Source organism: Littorina saxatilis, linkage group LG5 (genome assembly GCF_037325665.1).
Source record: "Littorina saxatilis isolate snail1 linkage group LG5, US_GU_Lsax_2.0, whole genome shotgun sequence".
In the NCBI taxonomy this organism is placed as follows: Eukaryota; Metazoa; Mollusca; class Gastropoda; order Littorinimorpha; family Littorinidae; genus Littorina; species Littorina saxatilis.
In genome coordinates this window covers 2,985,450-3,008,092 of record NC_090249.1, presented here as the reverse complement: position 1 = coordinate 3,008,092, position 22,643 = coordinate 2,985,450, and the positions used below count along the sequence as shown (strand labels likewise).

The following is a 22,643-nucleotide window of genomic DNA, read 5'->3' as shown; positions in this document are numbered from 1 at the left end:
GCACAGGCTTCACTGTCTCACCCAGTCACATTATTCTGACACCGGACCACCAGTCCTAGCACTAACCCCATAATGCCAGACGCCAGGCGGAGCAGCCACTAGATTTCCAATTTTAAAGTCTTAGGTATGACCCGGCCGGGGTTCGAACCCACGACCTCCCGATCACGGGGCGGACGCCTTACCACTAGGCCAACCGTGCCGGTTTTACACGCAGTGAGTATATTATTGTTCCCCTTGAACACTTGACAAAAAGCAACAACCTCAGTGCGTGCTGTGCACAGTGGGGACTGTCTTGCTGAATTACCGCCGCTTGTTAACACTGGGATCAGTTACAAAATTAATTATACAACAACCAAAAATGCACACTCTATACAGAGAAAAAAAAGCCAGGCTACTGAATGTTGGTCTGTGTTCAAGTTAAAGGATTCTCTTGGACAGATCTGTGACTGCTGACATTATAGGTCATACGAGAAAGACTCTACCTTTAAAGACACTTCTTAAATTTGCTCAAGATTCAAGCTTTCACTGAAAACATAAAATTCACAGCTGTCTATGAGAAATCGAAAAATTCCCGGGTGAGCTCAGTGTGAAGTTTGAAGAGGCCAAGGAGTCAACTACTTCACGAGGAAAAGTGAGAATGAGATAGTTATATTTCTCCGCTTTCCCCTAAACACTCTGGAAGCAGTTGGGCGGCATTCGATATGTGGTCAGTGTTCAAGTAAAAGAGTATTTCGCTCGCGGCGTGTGCGGAAAACCTTGGTTGATCTGTGAATGAATGTGGCGATGGTTTACATGGAAAGAAGAGTATTTTAACGCCCCCCCCCCCCCCCTCAAAAAACAAACAACAAAAAACTCAATACAACTGTACAAAAAGGGCAAACAAAAGAGTCTATTATAATCTCTATCCGTATATACCTACATTTGATTCTGGTTACTAGTGTGTTTTCTTTCTTTTGATCTACATTTTATTCTTCACAAACGACACAGTGGACTCTAAGCAATACCCTTTTTTCCCCCCACTGGTACAGCATTTTTCAACCGACTTAATTCAGACCATGACCTCAAAAGAGGTAACAAAACAGTGAATAACACTCCGCTGGTCGTTTGAGTTTGTCAGCTATTGTCCCAGGCGCAGAATACCTTTACACAAAACCAACTCGCACTCTTAACAGTACAGTGCTCTTTGGCATACGCCCGTAAATACGCTTGCGCGGTCCCAAAGCATCAAATAAATCGATGTCGACCTTTGTCAAAAAGTGTCGAGTCACACTTGGAACGGGTGGATGACTGGCTTTTTGAATCAATGTAAAGCTACATTCCTTCCCATGTAACATTTCTCCTGGACACTCTTATAAGCCCTTTGTTCTTGACTTCACTGGGCCGTCGCGATATAACCTTGAACGGTTGAAAACGACGTTAAACACCAAATAAATAAAGAAAGAAAGACTTCACTGTGTGAAGGGTCATTCGCATCATCACGCACGAATTTGTGTGCATCACAATAATTATCAGTCTAGTGTTTCCTAATGAATTATATTTATAGAGAAAATCTCGATAGCAATTTCAAGGAAAAGCTACATCCGCCACGAATAATGTAACAATTGTTACATTATTCGTTTTTGTTACATTATTCGTTGTATCATAGCACTGCTCCAGACATAGCGTCTGAGACCGCATCGAGGCAAGGCCCACTATAAACTTAGAAAGGGGACTATTTTTTAAGTCTCACATAGTCTGATTGCGTATTCTCCCAAGTCGGTTTAACTAATGCAGGCATGCTTATACACTATGCTTACACACAAATACCTATTTCAAAGGTTCGGAAGCATGTACTCTTCACATTTTGTGATCGCACAATACGAGGTTTCCAGGCTGTGACAACGTGTCAGTGACAAAGCATAAAGAACACAAATCGTGCTCAATTACTTATTTATAGACACTTTACACCCACTTTCATGCTTCGTGACAGAGCCGAGTTCTGGGTCCGAGTACATGTGCACTTGAATTGAGTACATTCTCATGCCAAACGGGTCCGGCCACAAAAAAAATTCAGGAAGGGGATATCAAAGAAACAAGTCAAGTTCAAGTTTTATTAGTCCATAACCGATGGGGGCATTTTGAACAATAAATACAATCAATACAATCATGATATATGCTAATAAAGTAAATAAATGGAGGGGGAAAAATTTTTAAAAAAAATAAAAATAAAAAAAACTGTTTAGTTGATTTGGTGTATCAACAAGAAGAGCAAACGCTCGATCGAGTCACTTTCGCAGTTCTGAATATTATATGAGGCATCAGATGGACAGGAAGAAATTGCTATTCACAACACAATACAGATGTAAATAATTTGATGTAAAGAATAATCCTATAAAGTTTGAATCAAATCCGATGAATAGTTTCAGAGATATGATATTTCAGTTTTTTTCCTTCAAGACATACCTGTGACCTTGAAAAAGGTCAAAGGTCACCAAAGCAGACGTCAAAGTGTAGAGGTCACTGGGAGTCACGTTCACATAAAATTTGAGCCCGGTCACTTTTATAGTTTCCGAGAAAAGCCCAACGTTAAGTTGTGTGTTGCCAAACAGAAAAGGCTAGTTATCTCCCTTGTTTTTCTGATAACGTTCGTAAAAGGCTACAGATGTAAATACTTTGATGTAAAGAATAATCCTACAAAGTTTCAATCACATCCGATGAACTTTGTCAAAGATATAAAATGTCTAATTTTTCCTTTGACGCTGACCTGTGACCTTGAAAAAGGTCAAAGGTCAACGAAACCATCGTTAAAGTGTAGAGGTCATTGGAGGTCACGACTAAACAAAATATGAGCCGGATCGCTTTGATAGTTTCCGAGAAAAGTCCAACGTTAAGGTGGTGTCTACGGACGGCCGGCCGGACGGCCGGCCGGACAGACTAACACTGACCGATTACATAGAGTCACTTTTTCTCAAGTGACTCAAAAACTGAACTGCCACGGTCAGCTCAAAAAAGTGTTTTTAGCCTGCAGTGTGTGTGTGTGTGTGTGTGTGTGTGTGTGTGTGTGTGTGTGCGTGTGCGTGTGTGTGTGTGTGTGTGTGTGCGTGTGCGTGTGTGTGTGTGTGTGTGCGTGTGCGTGCAACTGCGGCGTGTACACGTTTTATACAAAGAACCAACAACGAGGCATCTTCGTTAAACTGCCAACACAGACGGACGAAGAACCTGTTGATTGCTATCAGGTTTTACACACGGATGTTAAACAGACTGAAGCGGTGTTCCACGAACTACCACAAAGTGTGAAATAACGGGAGATACTGACTGACTCATCCTGCCTCAAGCAATCAAGTTTTCAACGGCTCTTGAGATACTAAAATTGAGAAGGTACGTCAGAAAAACACACGCAAAAAATGTACAGCTTTCTCAAATTCAAACCTACACTTTGGCCCAAAGAGCTCCATGCAGCGGTGTTGTTTGGAATCAGAAGTCGGCAAAACCGCCGAAATTTATTTCAAATCGACGAAAACTTTGCCATCTGGCACAAGTTCGGTAGAACTTAACGAAATGCCACACTTAGTCATGGTTGGGTAAAGGTGACGCAAAGGACTGCTAAAAACTGCCGAAAATGGATATTCCGTCGGTGTAAGTAAGTATACATAAACATTCCTGCCGGGCCATGTAACATCTTTGATACGGAATCTCCTTATTCCGCTTTCGCTAACAAGTACAACGACAGTGCTGGGGAAGTATTGACGACAGTGCTGGGGAAGTATTGACGACAGTGCTGGGGAAGTATTGACGACAGTGCTGGGGAAGTATTGACGACAGTGCTGGGGAAGTATTGACGACAGTGCTGGGGAAGTATTGACGACGGTGCTGGGGAAGTATTGACGACAGTGCTGGGGAAGTATTGACGACAGTGCTGGGGAAGTATTGACGACAGTGCTGGGGAAGTATTGACGACAGTGCTGGGGAAGTATTGACGACGGTGCTGGGGAAGTATTGACGACAGTGCTGGGGAAGTATTGACGACGGTGCTGGGGAAGTATTGACGACAGTGCTGGGGAAGTATTGACGACAGTGCTGGGGAAGTATTGACGACAGTGCTGGGGAAGTATTGACGACAGTGCTGGGGAAGTATTGACGACAGTGCTGGGGAAATATTGACGACAGTGCTGGGGAAGTATTGACGACAGTGCTGGGGAAGTATTGACGACAGTGCTGGGGAAGTATTGACGAGTATGCAGTTACGGGCGGAATGAAAACAAAGTACAGTACATATTAGTGACGACAACATGTCAGTAAGTAATCAAGACTTTGATTGGTTTACAGTACATATTAGTGACGACAACATGTCAGTAAGTAATCAAGACTTTGATTGGTTTGTTTGTTTGCTTAACGCCCAGCCGACCACGAAGGGCCATATCAGGGCGGTGCTGCTTTGACATATAACGTGCGCCACACACAAGACAGAAGTCGCAGCACATGCTTCATGTCTCACCCAGTCACATTATTCTGACACCGGACCAACCAGTCCTAGCACTAACCCCATAATGCCAGACGCCAGGCGGAGCAGCCACTAAATTGCCAATTTTAAAGTCTTAGATATGACCCGGCCGGGGTTCGAACCCACGACCTTCCGATCACGGGGCGGACGCCTTACCACTAGGCCAACCGTGCCGTGTATCAAGACTTTGATCAATGATTACACACAAAAAAGCTCAGCAAACACGAATCATGTTATTACTTTTTAAGGTGCAGTGTCAGTGATGGATGACGTTTTTACTGATAGGGTTGACTGCGTACACCTTTCCAACTAAGGATAAGATTTGGGAGATAGTGTGGGAAAGGGGAGGGAATGCTGGAAGAGGTAGGAGAAGGGGCTCAATTAAAATAGGCCTGGAACCTTCTGAAAATTGTTACGGTGAAAATGCAAGGGGCATCTCTTGAGGTCACCTTGCTTGCTTACATCAAATCTGTCTAGTTGAGGCCTCACCAGCGCTGAGGCAAGACAGATCTATACGTCCGTAAAATGTTAAATGAAGCATCGAAATAAATCTGGATGTCAGTCTCGCACAATTCAGAAAAAACAAACACTTTTAACTGATCGCACAACTGCACGGCGGAGACACGTTCCGCCCAATAAACGTACCCAGACGCTATGGCTATGCTAACTGGGGTTTTCTGTCGCCAGAACTAGTGTCTATTTGGGACATGACGTGGTTATAATGCTACGAAATACCCAGACCGTTGTTACGCCCGATGTTGTTCCCAGAGGGCGAAAGCTTTAAATGTTATTACAGAAAAGAATCAGAAGCGTACTAAAAACAGATTAGTTCAGTTATTGCTGTGAATGTTTTCTGCACCAAGCAGTGTTTTTTTGTTTGAAATTTAGGCCTGTTGTTTAAGCCCAATCACTCAAGAAAACTTGATTTCAGCAAAATTGTGACTGCGTTGGAGAGAAAAATGGTAAACACACTACAGAAACGTAGTCGATTAGATCAATATCCACAAAAACAGATTTTTTTAAACTCTCTTTAACTTCATGGGAAAAGGGCATAATGACTAGATTTATCGTTTAGAAGTACGAGAACAAAACAATGGGCACCCATGTGCTCAGTGTTACGCGTCCCAGACGTTTCCATTTTGTGACTGTTACGAGCCCCAGTCTTCCCCTGTTACGGGCCACAGTCTTCCCCTGTTACGAGCCCCAGTCTTCCCCTGTTACGAGCCCCAGTCTTCCCCTGTTACGTGCCCCAGTCTTCCCCTGTTACGGGCCCCAGTCTTCCCCTGTTACGTGCCCCAGTCTTCCCCTGTTACGGGCCCCAGTCATCCCCTGTTACGGGCCCCAGTCATCCCCTGTTACGGGCCCCAGTCTTCCCCTGTTACGGGCCCCAGTCATCCCCTGTTACGAGCCCCAGTCTTCCCCTGTTACGAGCCCCAGTCTTCCCCTGTTACGGGCCCCAGTCTTCCCCTGTTACGAGCCCCAGTCTTCCCCTGTTACGAGCCCCAGTATTCCCCTGTTACGAGCCCCAGTCTTCCCCTGTTACGAGCCCCAGTCTTCCCCTGTTACGAGCCCCAGTCTTCCCCTGTTACGAGCCCCAGTCTTCCCCTGTTACGAGCCCCAGTCTTCCCCTGTTACGAGCCCCAGTCTTCCCCTGTTACGAGCCCCAGTCTTCCCCTGTTACGGGCCACAGTCTTCCCCTGTTACGGGTCCCAAGCATTCAACATTGTCTCCAACCTCCAGTTGTGTGCAATTTGTCTGTATCTAAAACCAAATAGGCTTGCTTTACGTGACAGTAGTGGGAGGTTTGCATTTTAGTCAAGTACGTATCTCAGGCTTGTTCTTTCTGTGTTACAATTAAACACATGGATTTCAGATGCTACTACTGTCACTCTGATCATGAAGCTCTTTGAAGATGTCATTAACCCCGTTGTTAATCCCCATAATGACAACGAACTTACAATACGGGTTCTCATACTAAATTCACAGACTGGGACAAGATCGTACGTGCGGACAGATTTTAAAAGGGTCCTATCAGTTCTTTAAAAGCAAGGTAAAACTATGGTTTGAAGATTAAAAAACAATTTTAATCGTGTTTGATGCAAACTAAATAAGATTTCCAGCAATTTCAAGTGAAGAAGTAGAAACCTCTAACCAGTGACGTGTCAAGACGTTGACGAAGATATGAGGAGACTGCATGACTTTCTCCCAGACGCGGCAACAAAGCTTGATCAAAGCAGCCACTTGCAAACTTGAATTCAGTTTCACGAATTAGTAGTCCGCGACGTGTTTTCTTTTGATAACATTGCTTTCAAATTCATGGATGTTGTCCGGTTCTTCTCAAGCCCATTCACTACCTCGATTATGTATACTGATAATGTTATACTGTTCTGGCGAATGTGATACAAGCTCTTTCACGGAACATGCTTGCGGTTCATGGGAGGGCCCAAACACCAGGGTCAACATTCGGACAGTACCTCTGCTGACAACGAACTGCTCTATAGACCCTTTAGACGCCAAAATCAACTCGCACACACACACACCGTGGACACACACACACACACACACACACACACACACACGCACACACACACACTCACACACACACACACACACACACACACACACACACACACACACACTCACACTCACTCACTCACTCGCACACACACACACACACATACGGACGAGGAGCACCTTAGGTACCGGTCATACGCAGACGGATCTGTGTGACTTCTGTACGTACGAAATCCACATTAGGTACCGTTTGGCTATACACAGTGTGTAACCCGTACGGACGAAGGCGTTAAGTACCTGTTTCCTATACACACTGATGGTTGTGTATAGTGTCAGTAAAGTGTGAATAGGTGAGGATGGAACTTTAACCGTCGATCACTTTACATGTATAACCTCAATTAATATGTTGCATGTTTTGCTTTTGATTTGTATGTTCCTTACTTTGTCATTTTGTTGTTTATGTTTATTTGCTTGTTTGCTTACTTGTCGATTGTTTGCTGGTTCGTTCGTTTACTTTGTTTATTTGTCATGTTGCTTTACTTGTTTATCATTTATTAGACATTTGTATTAGAAGTAAGGACCGGTTGTAAGAAAAGGCGTCACCTTAAACCTCTATCCTTGAAAAATAAAGTTCCATCATCATCATTATCTCTCTCTCTCTCTCTCTCTCTCTCTCTCTCTCTCTCTCTCTCTCTCTCTCTCTCTCTCTCTCTCTCTCTCTCTCTCTCTCTCTCTCTCTCTCTCTCTCTTTTTACATTTAGTCAAGTTTTGTCTGTGCCGGTGTGCGTGCGCGTGTGTAGAGCGATTCAGAGTAAACTACTGGACCGATCTTTATGAAATTTGACATGAGAGTTCCTGGGTATGATATCCCCGGATTAATTTTTTCTTTGTTTCGATAAATGTCTTTGATGACGTCATATCCGGCTTTTTGTAAAAGTTGAAGCGGCACTGTCACACCCTCATTTTTGAATCAAATTGATTGAAATTTTGGCCAAGCAATCTTCGACAAAGGTCGGACTTCGGTTTTGTATTTAAGCTTGGTGGCTTAAAAATGTATTAATGACTTTGGTCATTACAAATCTGAAAATTGTAAATAATTGTTTTTTTATAAAACGATCCAATTTTACGTTCATCTTATTCTTCATTATTTTCTGATTCCAAAAACATATAAATATGTTATATTCGGATTAAAAACAAGCTCTCAAAATTAAAAATATAAAAAATTCTGATCAAAATCAAATTTCCGAAATCGATTAAAAAACAATTTCATCTTATTCCTTGTCGGTTCCTGATTCCAAAAACATATAGATATGATATGTTTGGATTAAAAACACGCTCAGAAAGTTAAAACGAAGAGAGGTACAGAAAAGCGTGCTATGCAGCACAGCGAAACCATCACCGCGCTAAACAGTCTCGTCAGTTTCACTGGGTTTTGCGCGAGCGGCGGACTACGGTCACTGTGAAAAAATGCAGTGCGTTCAGTTTCATTCTGTGAGTTCCACAGCTTGACTAAAATGTAGTAATTTCGCCTTACGCGACTTGTTTTTTTGTTGTTTTTTTAAATTGGAGAAAACCGGTTTCTTTTTTTGTTGGTTTTTTTGTGTGGTTTGCATGGTTGTTTATACAAAAAGCAATTGAGGAGCCATAGATGGTTACTTTTTTTTTCTCCTTTTTTTTCTTTTTTTGTTTTTCTTATTCTCGTCCATCCGCTCCCTCCCACCCCCCTCATAATATTCACAAACGTCATATATCACTTCACCTCATCTCGACTTATACATTACTCACAATCTTCTAATGTACATTTTATTTTCCAATAATGATACTATTCAAATCGTATCTATCACCATACTAATATTTACTAATACACATTTTTGCAATCAAAATAATGTGATTAAGTACCTTATTATTTTGGCATATATTACTAGGTTGATAACCAAACAAGACATCGTGTTCTGAGAGGTGCACATTTGATCCTGTATTTCTAAAAATATAATGGACAACATTTTCCCAAAAGCTCGTCAACTTCTCACATTGACAAAAAAAGTGTTCAACATAATCAATGTGTTTACAAAATGTACATAATTTTGTTTCTCTAATTTTCATTTTATTTAATAATATTTTCGTGGGATAAATATTATGTAATATTTTTCATTGTAACAATCGCAATCTTTCTTCTTTTGTACATTTGCTTGCTAACAGCTGCCAATGACTGTGATCTAGTTTAACCTGATATTTATGTAACCAAAATGTAGCAGCGCAAGGCTCGCTCGCTTTAGACTGGACTATCAGCATGCGAATCTTTCTCGCGGAGGGGTTAATGATCACAGGGTTCCGTGTGTCAAGGTCATTATTGTGTTCGCCTGCTCGCGGGCTGGCTGTGTTTTTGCGAAGTGCAAGCGCTCGCACAGCAGTCTTCACTGCGCTGTACTCAAAAAATCTAGAGGGACTGTATCCTTTCTTTGTGCACAGCTGGTTAAAAGGAATCATATCTCCGTTAACCCAAATATCTTTCACCATATCTAAATGCGCTTCTATCCATTTTTTTAAATATAAGCTTTTATTTTTATAAACCACTTTTATATTGTTCCACAAACATTGATCGCCAAAGCGATCTTCTCTCTCATAAATCAATGCTTTATTATGGATTCATTTTAAGAGAACTTCTGTCTAAAAGTTTGATCGAATGCATTCAATACCTTGGTTTTAGTAGTGTTGTGGCTTTAAAACAAAGTAAATTTCTTCCCAATACCTGATAAAGACTTAACGGAATCGTTGTCCACGGTTCATGTTTTTGCTGTTGAAGTTTTGCTGCCCATGTCAGTAAAAAAGAAGTCTGCATATCGTGGACGTTTATCATGTTAATACCACCTTCTTCCACCACATTACACAATACATTTCGTTTAACTTTTTCAAAGGCTTTTGTATTTGAATACTTCCTTTTCCAGAGAAACCTGAACAAAATAGTATTCAACTTATCGAGAACTTTAACAGGGGCAAGAAGCGCCTGCATAACGTAAACAAATTGTGAAACTAAGAAGGACTTAATAATACATAATTTGCCGCTTATACTTAAATTTCTTCTTGACCATCTGCAAATGATTTGTTCAACTTTTTCAAGTCTTTTTGGACCAATTTTCCATAATTTCAGAGGCGGGGATGTCATTTTTAAAACTGACTAATTCCCATGATTTTAACCTGGGTATTCCATTTAATATCGCAATATTTCTCTTGACAGTTTTTACGCGATCCCTACCACATTGCTTCCGTTTCACTTTTATTTAATTTTAAGCGAGATATATTGGAAAAATCATCAATAATTTTCAAAACCGTTTCCATGTCGTTTTTATCTTGAAGTAAAACAGTTATGTCATCGGCGTACATAGCCAGTTTCAAAATACGCGATGTTTGTTCTGCAAAACCTACATCTGGTAAGGCAAATCCTTTAATATTGGGGTGACTTCGGATTTGTATTGCTAATAATTCTACACTTATTTCTTCCGAAATCCAACCCATATAATTTATGCAGCTCGTGGTGTTTGTCATTAAACCAATATGTAATGCTATTTGAGACCGTGGAAGAGCCAGGTTGGTTATTGCCCTTTTAACTTCTCTTAAAACTTTAATCCATTTAACACATTTTTCGCCAAAACCAAATTTTTTAAAGGACCAGACCACATAGTCTTTTGAGATGGAATCGTAGGCTCGGGCGTAGTCAAGGGCAAGTAATATACCTGCTTGATTTCTTTCATTAGCGTAATTAATGACATCATCAATTAATCTAATCAAGTTACTTGCCTTTCTTCCCTTAATACATCCTGTCTGATCTTCTGACACGAGGTCAGAAATAACACCAGATACGCGCTGCGATAAACATGTTGCCAGCATTTTATAATCTGTATTGGTTACAGATATAGGGTTTCCAATTCTTAAGGCTATCTCTCGGCAAATCTTTATCCTTATGGATCAACGTGATAACTGCTCTTTTCTGAGTATCTGACAATTCACCGACTCTAAATGCACTTTGAAGGGAATTAACCACCATCATTTTTACTTTAGGCCAACATTTTTTCATGAAACTTGTAGTCAATCCGTCTAAACCTGGTGACGAACCATTTTTTAATAAAGACAGCGCCCTGCCGATTTCTAACACGGTAAAATCAGTTTCCAAACCATATTTTCGTTCGTCATTTAACTGAGGAATATTTAAATTAAGAACTTTACTTTCAGCATCCTCCTCAACAAAATTCCCATTTTTATCAAACACGTTATTGTAAAATCTCACTTGCTCCTGTAAAATTCCTTTTTGCGTCGTTATTGAGAGCCATTTTCATCTATTAATCTGTCCATAAATTTTCAATCAGCTTTCACTTTTTCCATATTTAAAAAATATAATATCACTTCACATGCACAATTCTATATAACATATTACAACCAAACACAATAGCAAATAAGCAAAAAAACTCAGAACATGGTTTGAAAGGGTAGCTTTATTGGTCTTTTTTTCGAACGAATGTAAGGATCACTATATCCCGCCAAACCGCAACACGGTGGCCTAGTGGTAAGGCGTCCGCCCAGTGAGCGGGAGGTCGTGGGTTCGAACCCCGGCCGGGTCATACCTAAGACTTTAAAATTGGCAATCTAGTGGCTGCTCCGCCTGGCGTCTGGCATTATGGGGTTAGTGCTAGGACTGGTTGGTCCTGTGTCAGAATAATGTGACTGGGTGAGACATGAAGCCTGTGCTGCGACTTCTGTCTTGTGTGTGGCGCACGTTAAATGTCAAAGCAGCACCGCCCTGATATGGCCCTTCGTGGTCGGCTGGGCGTTAAGCAAACAAACAAACAAACAAACAAACAAAATATATCTCGCCAACTAGAGTTATTACGGCTTGTTGATTTTGCCAATACAAAAGTCATTTTTTCTCACTTCATTGGTGCAAACAGTGTAATATTGTGTTGTAAATTCTATTGTTATGCGATTGTTGTTATATTTGTAAGCATAAGAGAGAGAGAGAGAGAGAGAGAGAGAGAGAGAGAGAGAGAGAGAGAGAGAGAGAGAGAGAGAGAGAGAGAGAGAGAGAGAGAGAGAGAGAGAGAGAGAGAGAGATTTTTCACTCCATCAAAGTATCTCCTTTTGAATAAATATAAGTCAGGGAATACGTCTAAAAATGGCCTCCAAATTCCAGGAAATATGTATATTACCTGGATATTTTAGGGAATATATATATATTCATTGAGTGAAACAGGGAATACGTATAAATCAAATCTCTTATATTATTAAAAGCTGCATCAAAAGGTGTGCAACATTGATATCGGGACTACACAAAATAGAATGTTTATATAATGGGTGGTGGTGGATAATGCTGTCTGGATTAAAATATAAAAAGAGGTAAACAGGTGGCGAACTGTTAAGTTTCACTGACGGTTTAGTCTTCAGTGACAATGCAAATAACAAATCAGAGGTGATTCTTGCTAAACATCAAGCTTTTATTTATTCGTATGAATTTAGCAATGAAAAACGGATTGACAATTAAGGGTAAAGAGAGAGGGGGGGGAGAAAGAAGGAGGGGGAGAGAGAGGGAGGGGGGAGAGAGGAGGGGGGGGGAGAGAGGAACGGGGGAAGAGAGGCAGGGCGAGAGAGAGGGATGCGTGGGGCTGGCGGTGGGGGTTGGGGGGGGGGGGGGGGGCGTGGAGAGGAGCAGCTAGTCGTAGAGCGGTTCGACTCGCGCAGTGGCTATACATTACACGGTTCGCGTGCCATCAATTAGCACGTCGTCAAGCAGGTAACCCGCTGAGAAACCTACTGGAGAGCTAGAGAGACAGCTGGACGCATTCCTTGTTTATGGTCAGCAGATTAATGTACTGCCACACTGAGATTGAAGTCGCAGAGGGTTACATCGGACTGGGTGGCCGAGTGGTAACGCAGTTGCGCTCGGAAGCGAGAGGTTGCGAGTTCGACCCTGGGTCAGGGCGTTAGCAATTTTCTCCACCCTTTCCTAACCTAGGTGGTGGGTTCAAGTGCTAGTCTTTCGGATGAGACGAAAAACCGAGGTCCCTTCGTGTACACTACATTGGGGTGTGCACGTTAAAGATCCCACGATTGACAAAAGGGTCTTTCCTGGCAAAATTGTATAGGCATAGATAAAAATGTCCACCAAAATACCCGTGTGACTTGGAATAATAGGCCGTGAAAAGTAGGATATGCGCCGAAATGGCTGCGATCTGCTGGCCCATGTGAATGCGTGATGTATTGTGTAACAAAAATTCCATCTCACACGGCATAAATAAATCCCTGCGCCTTGAATATGTGCGCGATATAAATTGCATAAAATAAAAATAAAATAAATAAATCCCTGCGCTTAGAACTGTACCCACGGAATACGCGCGATATAAGCCTGATATTGATTGACATCCTCATATAGTCACAGTATACTGACACCAGTCCTAGCATGATAGAGCGGCTGTCACTATAGGTGTCTCTCTTTGTGTGTCTGTATCATATTACTTGTGATCAAAACAAAAAATGCCTGATAGGAAACAAATAGAAAAAATTTTTATGACAGAGATTCCCCTAATATTTCCGAATGTCATTTCTACAATGACGCTTTGAATAACGTCTTGATAAAAGTTGGTTGACGTGAAATGTGGCTTGAAAAAAAAGAGCATTAAAACCTTTAACGTAATGCAACAAGCAGAGAATGCAGAGAATATGGAATATTAGCTGTCATAGGGGTACGATACCAGTTAATCACGTTTAACCGAATGTTTGGAGATTCGAGAGTGGAGGGTGTCATTATTGAAGAGAGAGAGAGATGGAGAGAGAGGAGAGTTGGGAAAAGAGAGAGTGTGTGTAAGAAGGTGAGAGACAGAGGGCGATGGGGAGAGGTTGAGTGATCATATGAGGGGTGTTGTCAATATTAGAAAGATAGAGGGGGAGAGAAGGAGAGAGAGATGGGAGGGTGAAGAAAGAGAGAGAGTGTGTAAGATGCCTCCATAAGAGATGTAGCCTAGAATAAAAGCAATGTCCCTCGATGCATGTATTATTTCTCTTAACGAGTATAAAATAAGTTATGTAAGTCATTTTTCGTAGGCCTAATATGAAAACAATAATGTTGAAGTCTGAATCCAGTATCATTATTTTGAACTGTTTCGGTCTATACATGTAGTCTGCTTAAAGCAGAACGCTTCCGTGTAGCATAAATATATATCTTTCATGTTCTCTTGGGACGGGCCAGGGAATGTGTTACAAACTAACGCTTGCTTATTAGCAAGCCCAGTCAGTTCTGTACGCGAGTAGTGAAACATGATAGCGGTCAGTGGATCAGTTACCAACATTCCTACTGACATCTGGTAGTGATTTAGTCTTGATGGTGATCGGTGCTTTCCTTCGTTAGCCACTGGACTTGTCAGTTACATTTTGACGATTATCTGAGCGACCCCTTTTACAGAAAATTCAAATAGCAACCGAACCCATTCATGGAAGATCATATAGGATGTACATTAGGTCCCTAATCACGAAGACGGTCACCTAGAAACTCGCTCAAATATGTGATTTTTCTTGATACATTGTTAACTAATCTAAAAGATTGGAGTTTTCCTAACAATACACACACACACACACAACGTATTCGTTTTGATAACAAAAATAATGATATGGCATGTATCAATAGCCGGCATGTGATAAAGGGGTAACAAAATAATAATTAACAAGTGACCATAAGGATCCTAATACTTTCCGTTTATCATCTCGTGCTGTGGTTGTTGTTTTATTATTTAAAGTCTTCTTCATCGAAATGATAAGACATCTCGGGCTGATTGGTCCTGATATGGCTCAAAAGAGTCGGCTGGACCGAAAGCAAATATCAAGTAAAGTATCTGGGGCTGATAGAACATATAGACCCTAACGGGTGTAAAGTGAGCATATATTAAAACCCTTCCTGGCCGGATAATATGGTACCTAGGGTCACCAAAGTTCAGAGCTTCTCGGCATCGACTCCGATGAGCATGCTTCCGAATAGTGGTGTCACCAGTTTTATCAGTTTTGGAGAAAAGTGGGTACAAACGAAAACATTTAAACCATGCCTGACGGGATAATGTTGGCACTAGGATCATCAAACTACAGAGCAAATCAATATCAATCACCACAAACTGGGGCCTTAATTTCGGAGAAAATAACTGTGTCCTTACTGGAGACAATTGAGTTTGTTTGTTTGTTTGCTTAACGCCCAGCCGACCACGAAGGGCCATATCAGGGCGGTGCTGCTTTGACATAGAACGTGCGCCACACACAAGACAGAAGTCGCAGCACAGGCTTCATGTCTCACCCAGTCACATTATTTTGACACCGGACCAACCAATCCTAGCACTAACCCCATAATGCCAGACGCCAGGCGGAGCAGCCACTAGATTGCCAATTTGAAAGTCTTAGGTATGACCCGGCCGGGGTTTGAACCCACGACCTCCCGATCACGGGGCGGACGCCTTACCACTAGGCCAACCGTGCCGGTTAGACAATTGAGTACATGTATACGAAATAGCATTTCCTGACGGGATAATTTTGAGTGACACCAGGGTCATCGATCCGCAGGACATAATTATGAGCGTTTATTCCCATGGACCTCGAGCTCATAGCCAAAATGAGTTTCAATAGCTTTACCCATTTGGGAGAAATGAGTACATATATATGTTAGTCATATTGAGAACAGACACAAGTCAAACGGGATAATTGCACTATGATCAACAAACTACTTCGTTTGAATGCAAATGTGTTGTTTGTCCCCCAGAGGGTGGACGTTTGCGTTTGTTCCGGTCAGTCTATATGTCACACAAGTCACTAAAATATCACTCACGCGAACTGTCAAGACGCAAAATAGATAAGTTGGTAAATTGCTCTCCTAACGTGACAAAACGAAAGTGTCTGAGGCAGGAGATCGAATCCCATTGGCGTCGTTAATTTAAAAAAAAAGCTCACAGGGTGACGCAGGGGTTTGTCGGACCTGTTCTTCTTAGGGGTTGGGGAGGGGGGAGGTGTTGCGTTGTTGTTGTTGTTTTTTGGGGGAGAAGAACATTGCAGTTATGATAAAAAAAAATTCTGTCAATATTTGTCCCGCGCTAATCTGTGTGAAATCGCTTACCGTTGCCAATCATAATTCATATATTAATACAGGTACTGGTAGCCTCAGTCACACGAAATTGCTAATGTCTGTGGTACTGGGCAACTTTCACGTTATTCCTTTTGCATGGGCATAGTGGAGGCCACCTCAATCAGGACTGGCTGGGACTAATGTGTTTATTTTTTTTAATTAAGTGGGTTTATTTGAACATTAAATATTTTTACCTACCGCCGGATGCCCTTAGGCACCCCTGAAGCTCGACATGCAGCCGTCCGGGATAAAACTGCCCGAGAATCCAATAAACACTTTAGACAACACAGTATCATGTCAAATCAAGTTCACTCTCAAACCTATCAAGTTATTATTGTTGTTACTTATTGGAATGGCAAACGGAACATCCATTGCCTATGGTTTTTGTAATGACATAGCTGTATTTCTCCCTGAAACTTTTGCAAATTATTAGTAGGCCAGTTGGTTAGGACACTCTTGCTTCATCACGTTCTAATCACGCACGTTCGAATCCACGCGGTGTCACTTTTTTTTCTCCCTTTCCCCTACGCTACATTACTTTTCAGGGAATGTGTGCTGTTCATTGTTATTTTATTTTACTGATACGTTTTTTTATAATTTAATTCGTCATCCAGCGGGGACGTTTGCGATTGTTCCATTCCGTAAGTATGTATGTATGTCACAATATAGGAACTGCGATAAATCCTGAACGGCTAAGTATTTTTCAACCAAACTTTGTAGGTAGATGTAGACACACGATAGCCTATTGCGTGCAACATTTATATTGGATAGGTCAAAGGTCAAGGTCATTACGGGGCCCGATGGTCAAAATACATAATCAGCCATGTCTCCCAAAGTTCTGGGAATATTTCAATGAAACTTTTTTTCATTACATACTCTGAGGACGGGTCTACAAAATAGCAGTTAAAAATTACATAATCACAGCAAAAATGTTTTTCTCAGAAAATCGAGTTGAATTTTTTCTTCTTTTTTTCCCCCTGAAGTTGAAGGGACTAATGTGCTGCGTCTTCATGTTTAATTTCATTTAAAAAAAATGGTTGGCTGGTTCCAAAGTTATAAGGGTTTTAACCATCATATTTGTGGTAATCATATGACTGATAGTTATAAGGCTTCGCTGATCAGGGGAGCTAATCTACTCCACTGAATCACCATCGCTTTGAAGCTATGAATACAATAATAAATCAGTCATGATTCAGACAAGATAAGTCGACCATTGCAACAATAATAGCAATTGATAATGGTATGGATTCGCATAGACACTTTAATATCCACACCATCAGTGATTAATGAAAATCATAAAACATTTGTTACATCCCGTGAGGAGCACGAGTATTGCTAGTGATAATAATAATAAACATTTAGAATCCGAATACTTCCTAATGCAAGGAGCCCTAGTCGTTTACATAAACCGAAGATGGGGAGGTAGAACTTTTCTCTCCCTTCTTCAATGCTAGCGTTCTTGGCCAGGGCACGGTAACTTGATACCAACACGAAAAGGAACGCTGAAACCATGGTCCTGTGGCGCCGCTAACCCGTAACCGGTGGTCAGCATCTGAGCTACAGTGCTAGCTCGGCGAAGCCACGGCGAAAGGGCTACGGCTGTAACCCGATAACGGCACCGGCTGATAACAAGTTCACGCTGCTATGCTCTGGTTGCTTCAACTTTACGTGATATTTGACATCCTTGACCTCTGATAACATCTAGCCTTGTGTAGAGCACTTGATCACAAAATCAGGACTATTATAATTAAGACAAGTACTATACACTTATAACTTTTTTCATATTTTTTTCTTGCTGTTTATTTTTAGTATTATCATAAAACCATTAATATTACAATTAAGTTCTCATGACCCACAATCTTGACAATAACTGAAATAATGACATCAGTGACTATGCCTTGAAGCTCTTGGACAACATTCAAGTGTGTGATATTTATACTGATATTACTGACTTGAAAAATAACTGTGAAGTAAAATGCTTATACTGTCTTAATAATTATACTGTTTAAAACGTTCGCCAGAGACGTTTCTGTTTAATTTTGGTAGCACTTATTTGAGCCTCGTGCTTTTGTGTTTCTTCATCTTGCCCTTTCTATTGTAATTCGGACTGTTGGATAAATATGTATTTAAACCAAAAGAAGGCGTACTTCTCTTTTTAACTGTCAATAGTTCGATGAAACAACGCATCAGTTCAGGCGCAGTCAAGTCCAGACAAGCCCCTGTCAGTCACTCCAGTACACGCGTTCGGAATGCACGACAAGCTTGATACGGTTAGTTAAACACTTCCCCTCCGCCTTTGGTAACTTGACACTGATAGCGCGGCGGGGAGGTAGCTCAGTTGGTAGCGCGCTGGCTTTGTAGCCAGTCGGTCGCTATCAGCGTGGGTTCGATCCCCACGTTCGGCGAGAGATTTATTTCTCGGAGTCAACTTTGTGCAGACTCTCTTCGGTGTCTGAACACCCCCGTGTGAACACATGCGCACGAAAAAGATCCCACGTTCACAGCGAAAGTCTCAGGGCTTGGAAAACACGAAGACACGCATGCATCATCTCTCGTCTCCGATTATAATGATCGTATTTCGATACTTTGACGAGACAAACCCAATGCTGGTGTGTCGAAGAAGACAGCCACAGCGGGCTTGTTCGAATCAAAGTATCACACCATAACTTCAACGTATTACCAATACCTGTCCCAATATAGACCAGTTGGTCTAAGAGGACGTTAAACCCTAAAAGTCAGTCACACTGATAGCCGAAGGCGCAGCTCCTTTGCCCAGTCCATAAAACAAGAGGCACATACAATACACGCACAGGGGTAGAGGAGACGAAATAGGTGAATAAGAATAATCAGATATGTAATAGTTTTACTGCATTATAACAAACATTTAGGTGTTAATGTTGCTATTTTAAATTAAAGCCATGCTTTTTTTTGTTTAAACTGTGGCGTCATTTTCTGGTTTTGTTTTTGTATCCGGGGTTGTAAGAATTTACATGACAAATACAGGCATGTGATCATGCAGCCGAGTTGCAATGAGAAAGGCAACACAGATTCAGGCAGTTCGAGTTCATCATTAAAATTGTCTACTGTTGGTCTTTGGCATGGTGCGTGTCAAGACCTCACAGTCATGCTGGGAAGAAACCCTAGGTAGTGGAAGGTTACCGCTGTTCTCCCCTCACACTCTCTGTATCTCTCACGGTCCCTCTTTCTCCTCCCCCCCCCCTCTCTCTTGTATCTTCTAATAAATTTAGAGTACAAATATATATCTCTCTTTCCCCCTATCTCGATTTCTCTCCCTTTCCCTCCTCTCTCTGTTTCCCTCTTTCCTCTATCAATAAATTTAGAATACAAATTTTTCTCTCTCTCTCTCTCTCTCTCTCTCTCTCTCTATCTCTCTCCCTCTCTCTCCCTCTCTCTCCCTCCCTCTCTCTCTCTCTCTCTCTCTCTCTCTCTCTCTCTCTCTCTCTCTCTCTCTCTCCCCCTCTCTCTCCTTTTTAGAATGCAGTGAACGTTTCGACATTTATAATTGTTACAAAATATGTTTGGAAAAAGAGAAATACATTGAATTAATCGAAGATATTAAGTACAGAGTTGCTCTTACTCGTTTCCGCGCAGGAGTATCCGAAATCAACGCTCACAAGTTTCGGAACACACCAAACCAAACGACAAGAAACTGTCCTCTCTGTACAGCTGATAAAGAAGATGAACACCATGTTGTATTTTTATGTCCTTTTTTATCAAGACCTTCGAGCAAAGTATTTAACAATCTCGATCTCTAAGAGGCTGCAACAACAACTTGTGTATTTCTGTGGCAGTAATGAGGATAATTTGATGAACAGCTTCAGCAGATTTGTGTTCTTCATGTTACAGAAGAGACGAACCCTTAGAAATCAGGTTCAGTGACATGTCATCAGGGTCTTAATGTATTTGTTGAATTTTATGCGTGACTATAATTTATAACTGTGCAGATACTAATGCTGTTATTTTAACCACTATTGTAAGGGGCTGTGGCCTTAGACAATTAAAGATTTGTTCTTGTTCTTGTTCTTGTTCTCTCTCTCTCTCTCTATCTATCTCTCTCTCTCTATCTCTCTCTCTCTCTCTCTCCCATAATTTATTGATAGTGATACTAATAGTATTCCTTCTCCCCTCACGCTCTCTGTATCTCTCATGGTCCCTCTTTCTCTCCCTCCCCCCCCTCCTACCTCTCTCTCTTATCTTATAATACATTTCTCTTCTCTATCAATAAATTTAGAATACGATATTATCTCTCTGTGCCTCTCTCTCTTACTGTCGTTGCGCGCGCACGCTTATTATGAAATAAGGGAGGTAGAGGTAGGGGGGGGGGGGGGGGAGAGGGAACGTGAGCTAGAGACGAAAAAAGTGAGGAGAGAATACTATAAATATATATTATGTAATAGAGAGAGAGAGAGAGCGAGAGAGATATAAAAGAAAGAGAGAGAGATGAGAGAGAGAGAGCGAAAGAGAGAGAGAGAGAGAGAGAGAGAGAGAGAGAGAGAGAGAGAGAGAGAGAGAGAGAGAGAGAGAGAGAGAATTGAATTGAACTTTATTTAACAAGGATTAAGATTTAAGGCTACGCCTTTTCTTACAATCTGTCCTTGGGACGCATAGACACACAATAATATAATTTAAAAAAATAAAAAAAATAAAAAAAAATCAAAAAGTTAAAAAGTCAAGGAGGTCGGAAAACTGCAGCACGTGATAATAAAGATGACGATGATGATGATGATGATGATGATGATGATGACGATGATGATAATGATGAAGATGAGGCATGAAGAGCATACATATGTGGTTATTCATAAAATCAAATGCATACTATGCAGGTAATAATAAATACAAGCTGGTAGCAATCGAACATGTAGCAATTATGAGAGAGAGAGAGAGAGAGAGAGAGAGAGAGAGAGAGAGAGAGAGAGAGAGAGAGAGAGAGAGAGAGAGAGAGAGAGAGAGAGAGAGAGAGAGAGAGAGAGAGAGAGAGAGAGAGAGAGAGAGAGAGAGAGAGTATGTAAAGCGCTTAGAGAACGTCAAGCGCTATATAAATCTCCCATATAAATAAATAAAGGAGTGAGAGAATACTATAAATATATTATGGAAAAGACAGAGAGAGAGAGAGAGAGAGAGAGAGAGAGAGAGAGAGAGAGAGAGAGAGAGAGGGGGGGGAGAGAGAAAGAGAGAGAGAGGGAGAGAGAGAGAGAGAGAGAGAGAGACTGACACTGACACAGTTTAATTGAATATGGGCCTACAGCCCCTTTCAAGGGGGGGGGGGGGGGGTACACATAAATCACAGGAAAAAAATAGAAAACTTGATATTTAAACGTATGCAAAATACACAGTGGTTTGTTCCAAGCATTGCTGCTTTCCTCTATCAATAATCTTGCACATCAATGCTGCCTAATATACACATACAACCGAGAGAGAGAGAGAGAGAGAGAGAGAGAGAGAGAGAGAGAGAGAGAGAGAGAGAGAGAGAGAGAGAGAGAGAGAGAGAGAGAGAGAGAGAGAGAGAGAGAGAGAGAGAGAGAGAGAGAGAGAGATAGAGAGAGAGAGAGAGAGAGAGAGAGAGAGAGAGAGAGAGAGAGAGAGATGCCTAATAAAGTTTGTTTTCAGGCCTATTCACTTCACTATTGGTCATTCTTTGTAAAAGATTGTTTCTACTCAGTTATTTACTGTCAATGATGCTTGAGACACAAGAGAACGATTGCTGTTATTTTTAAATCTGCAGTGAGAACTTTTAGGTTGTGTGTAAAAAGTTGGTTCTGTACGTATATTTCATACGTTAAGTACCTTTGAAATTCAAACCGCTACTACTTGACAAAATGATGAGCCTTATTTACAAAAATAAAGGATCGTAGTTCAAACTGTCTGTCTATGAATGTCTGAATTGAATGTGCTGTCCCGATATACAGGTCGAAATAATATGGCCACCAACATCTCTATTTCTGTGTAATAAAACCTTGGAACCGCAGGCGACGTTAAGTACCGCTATGTCCGTACGGAAAGCACTAAGTACCGCTATGTCCGTACAGAAAGCACTAAGTACCGTTGGTCATAACACCCGACTACTCCCAATTAGGGCTATGTTTCTACTCAGTTATTTGCTGTCAATGATGATTGAGACACAAGAGAACGATTGCTGTTATTTTTAAATCTGCAGTGAGAACTTTTAGGTTGTGTGTAAAAAGTTGGTTCTGTACGTATATTTCATACGTTAAGTACCTTTGAAATTCAAACCGCTACTACTTGACAAAATGATGAGCCTTATTTACGAAAATAAAGGATCGTAGTTCAAACTAACATGCCTACATATAAACATCATAAACAACACACAAAAGTATTATGTACATGGGTTTTAACATCGCAGGTACTTAGCGCGGTACCTAGTGCAGCCAAGGTCTATGCACGGTACCTAAGGCCCTCTCATACGGACATGCCGGTACTTAGCGTCAGCCTCGCACACACACACACACACACACACACACACACACACAC

The 22,643-nt window shown here is 41.4% G+C and overlaps 1 protein-coding gene across 1 annotated transcript in view; it reads right to left on the bottom strand.

Annotated features, from left to right (window-relative positions):
• Positions 1–22,643, bottom strand: part of LOC138966079 (orexin receptor type 2-like) — a 302,367-nt gene that overhangs the window by 210,163 nt on the left and 69,561 nt on the right. The gene's annotated exons all lie outside the window — the stretch shown is intronic.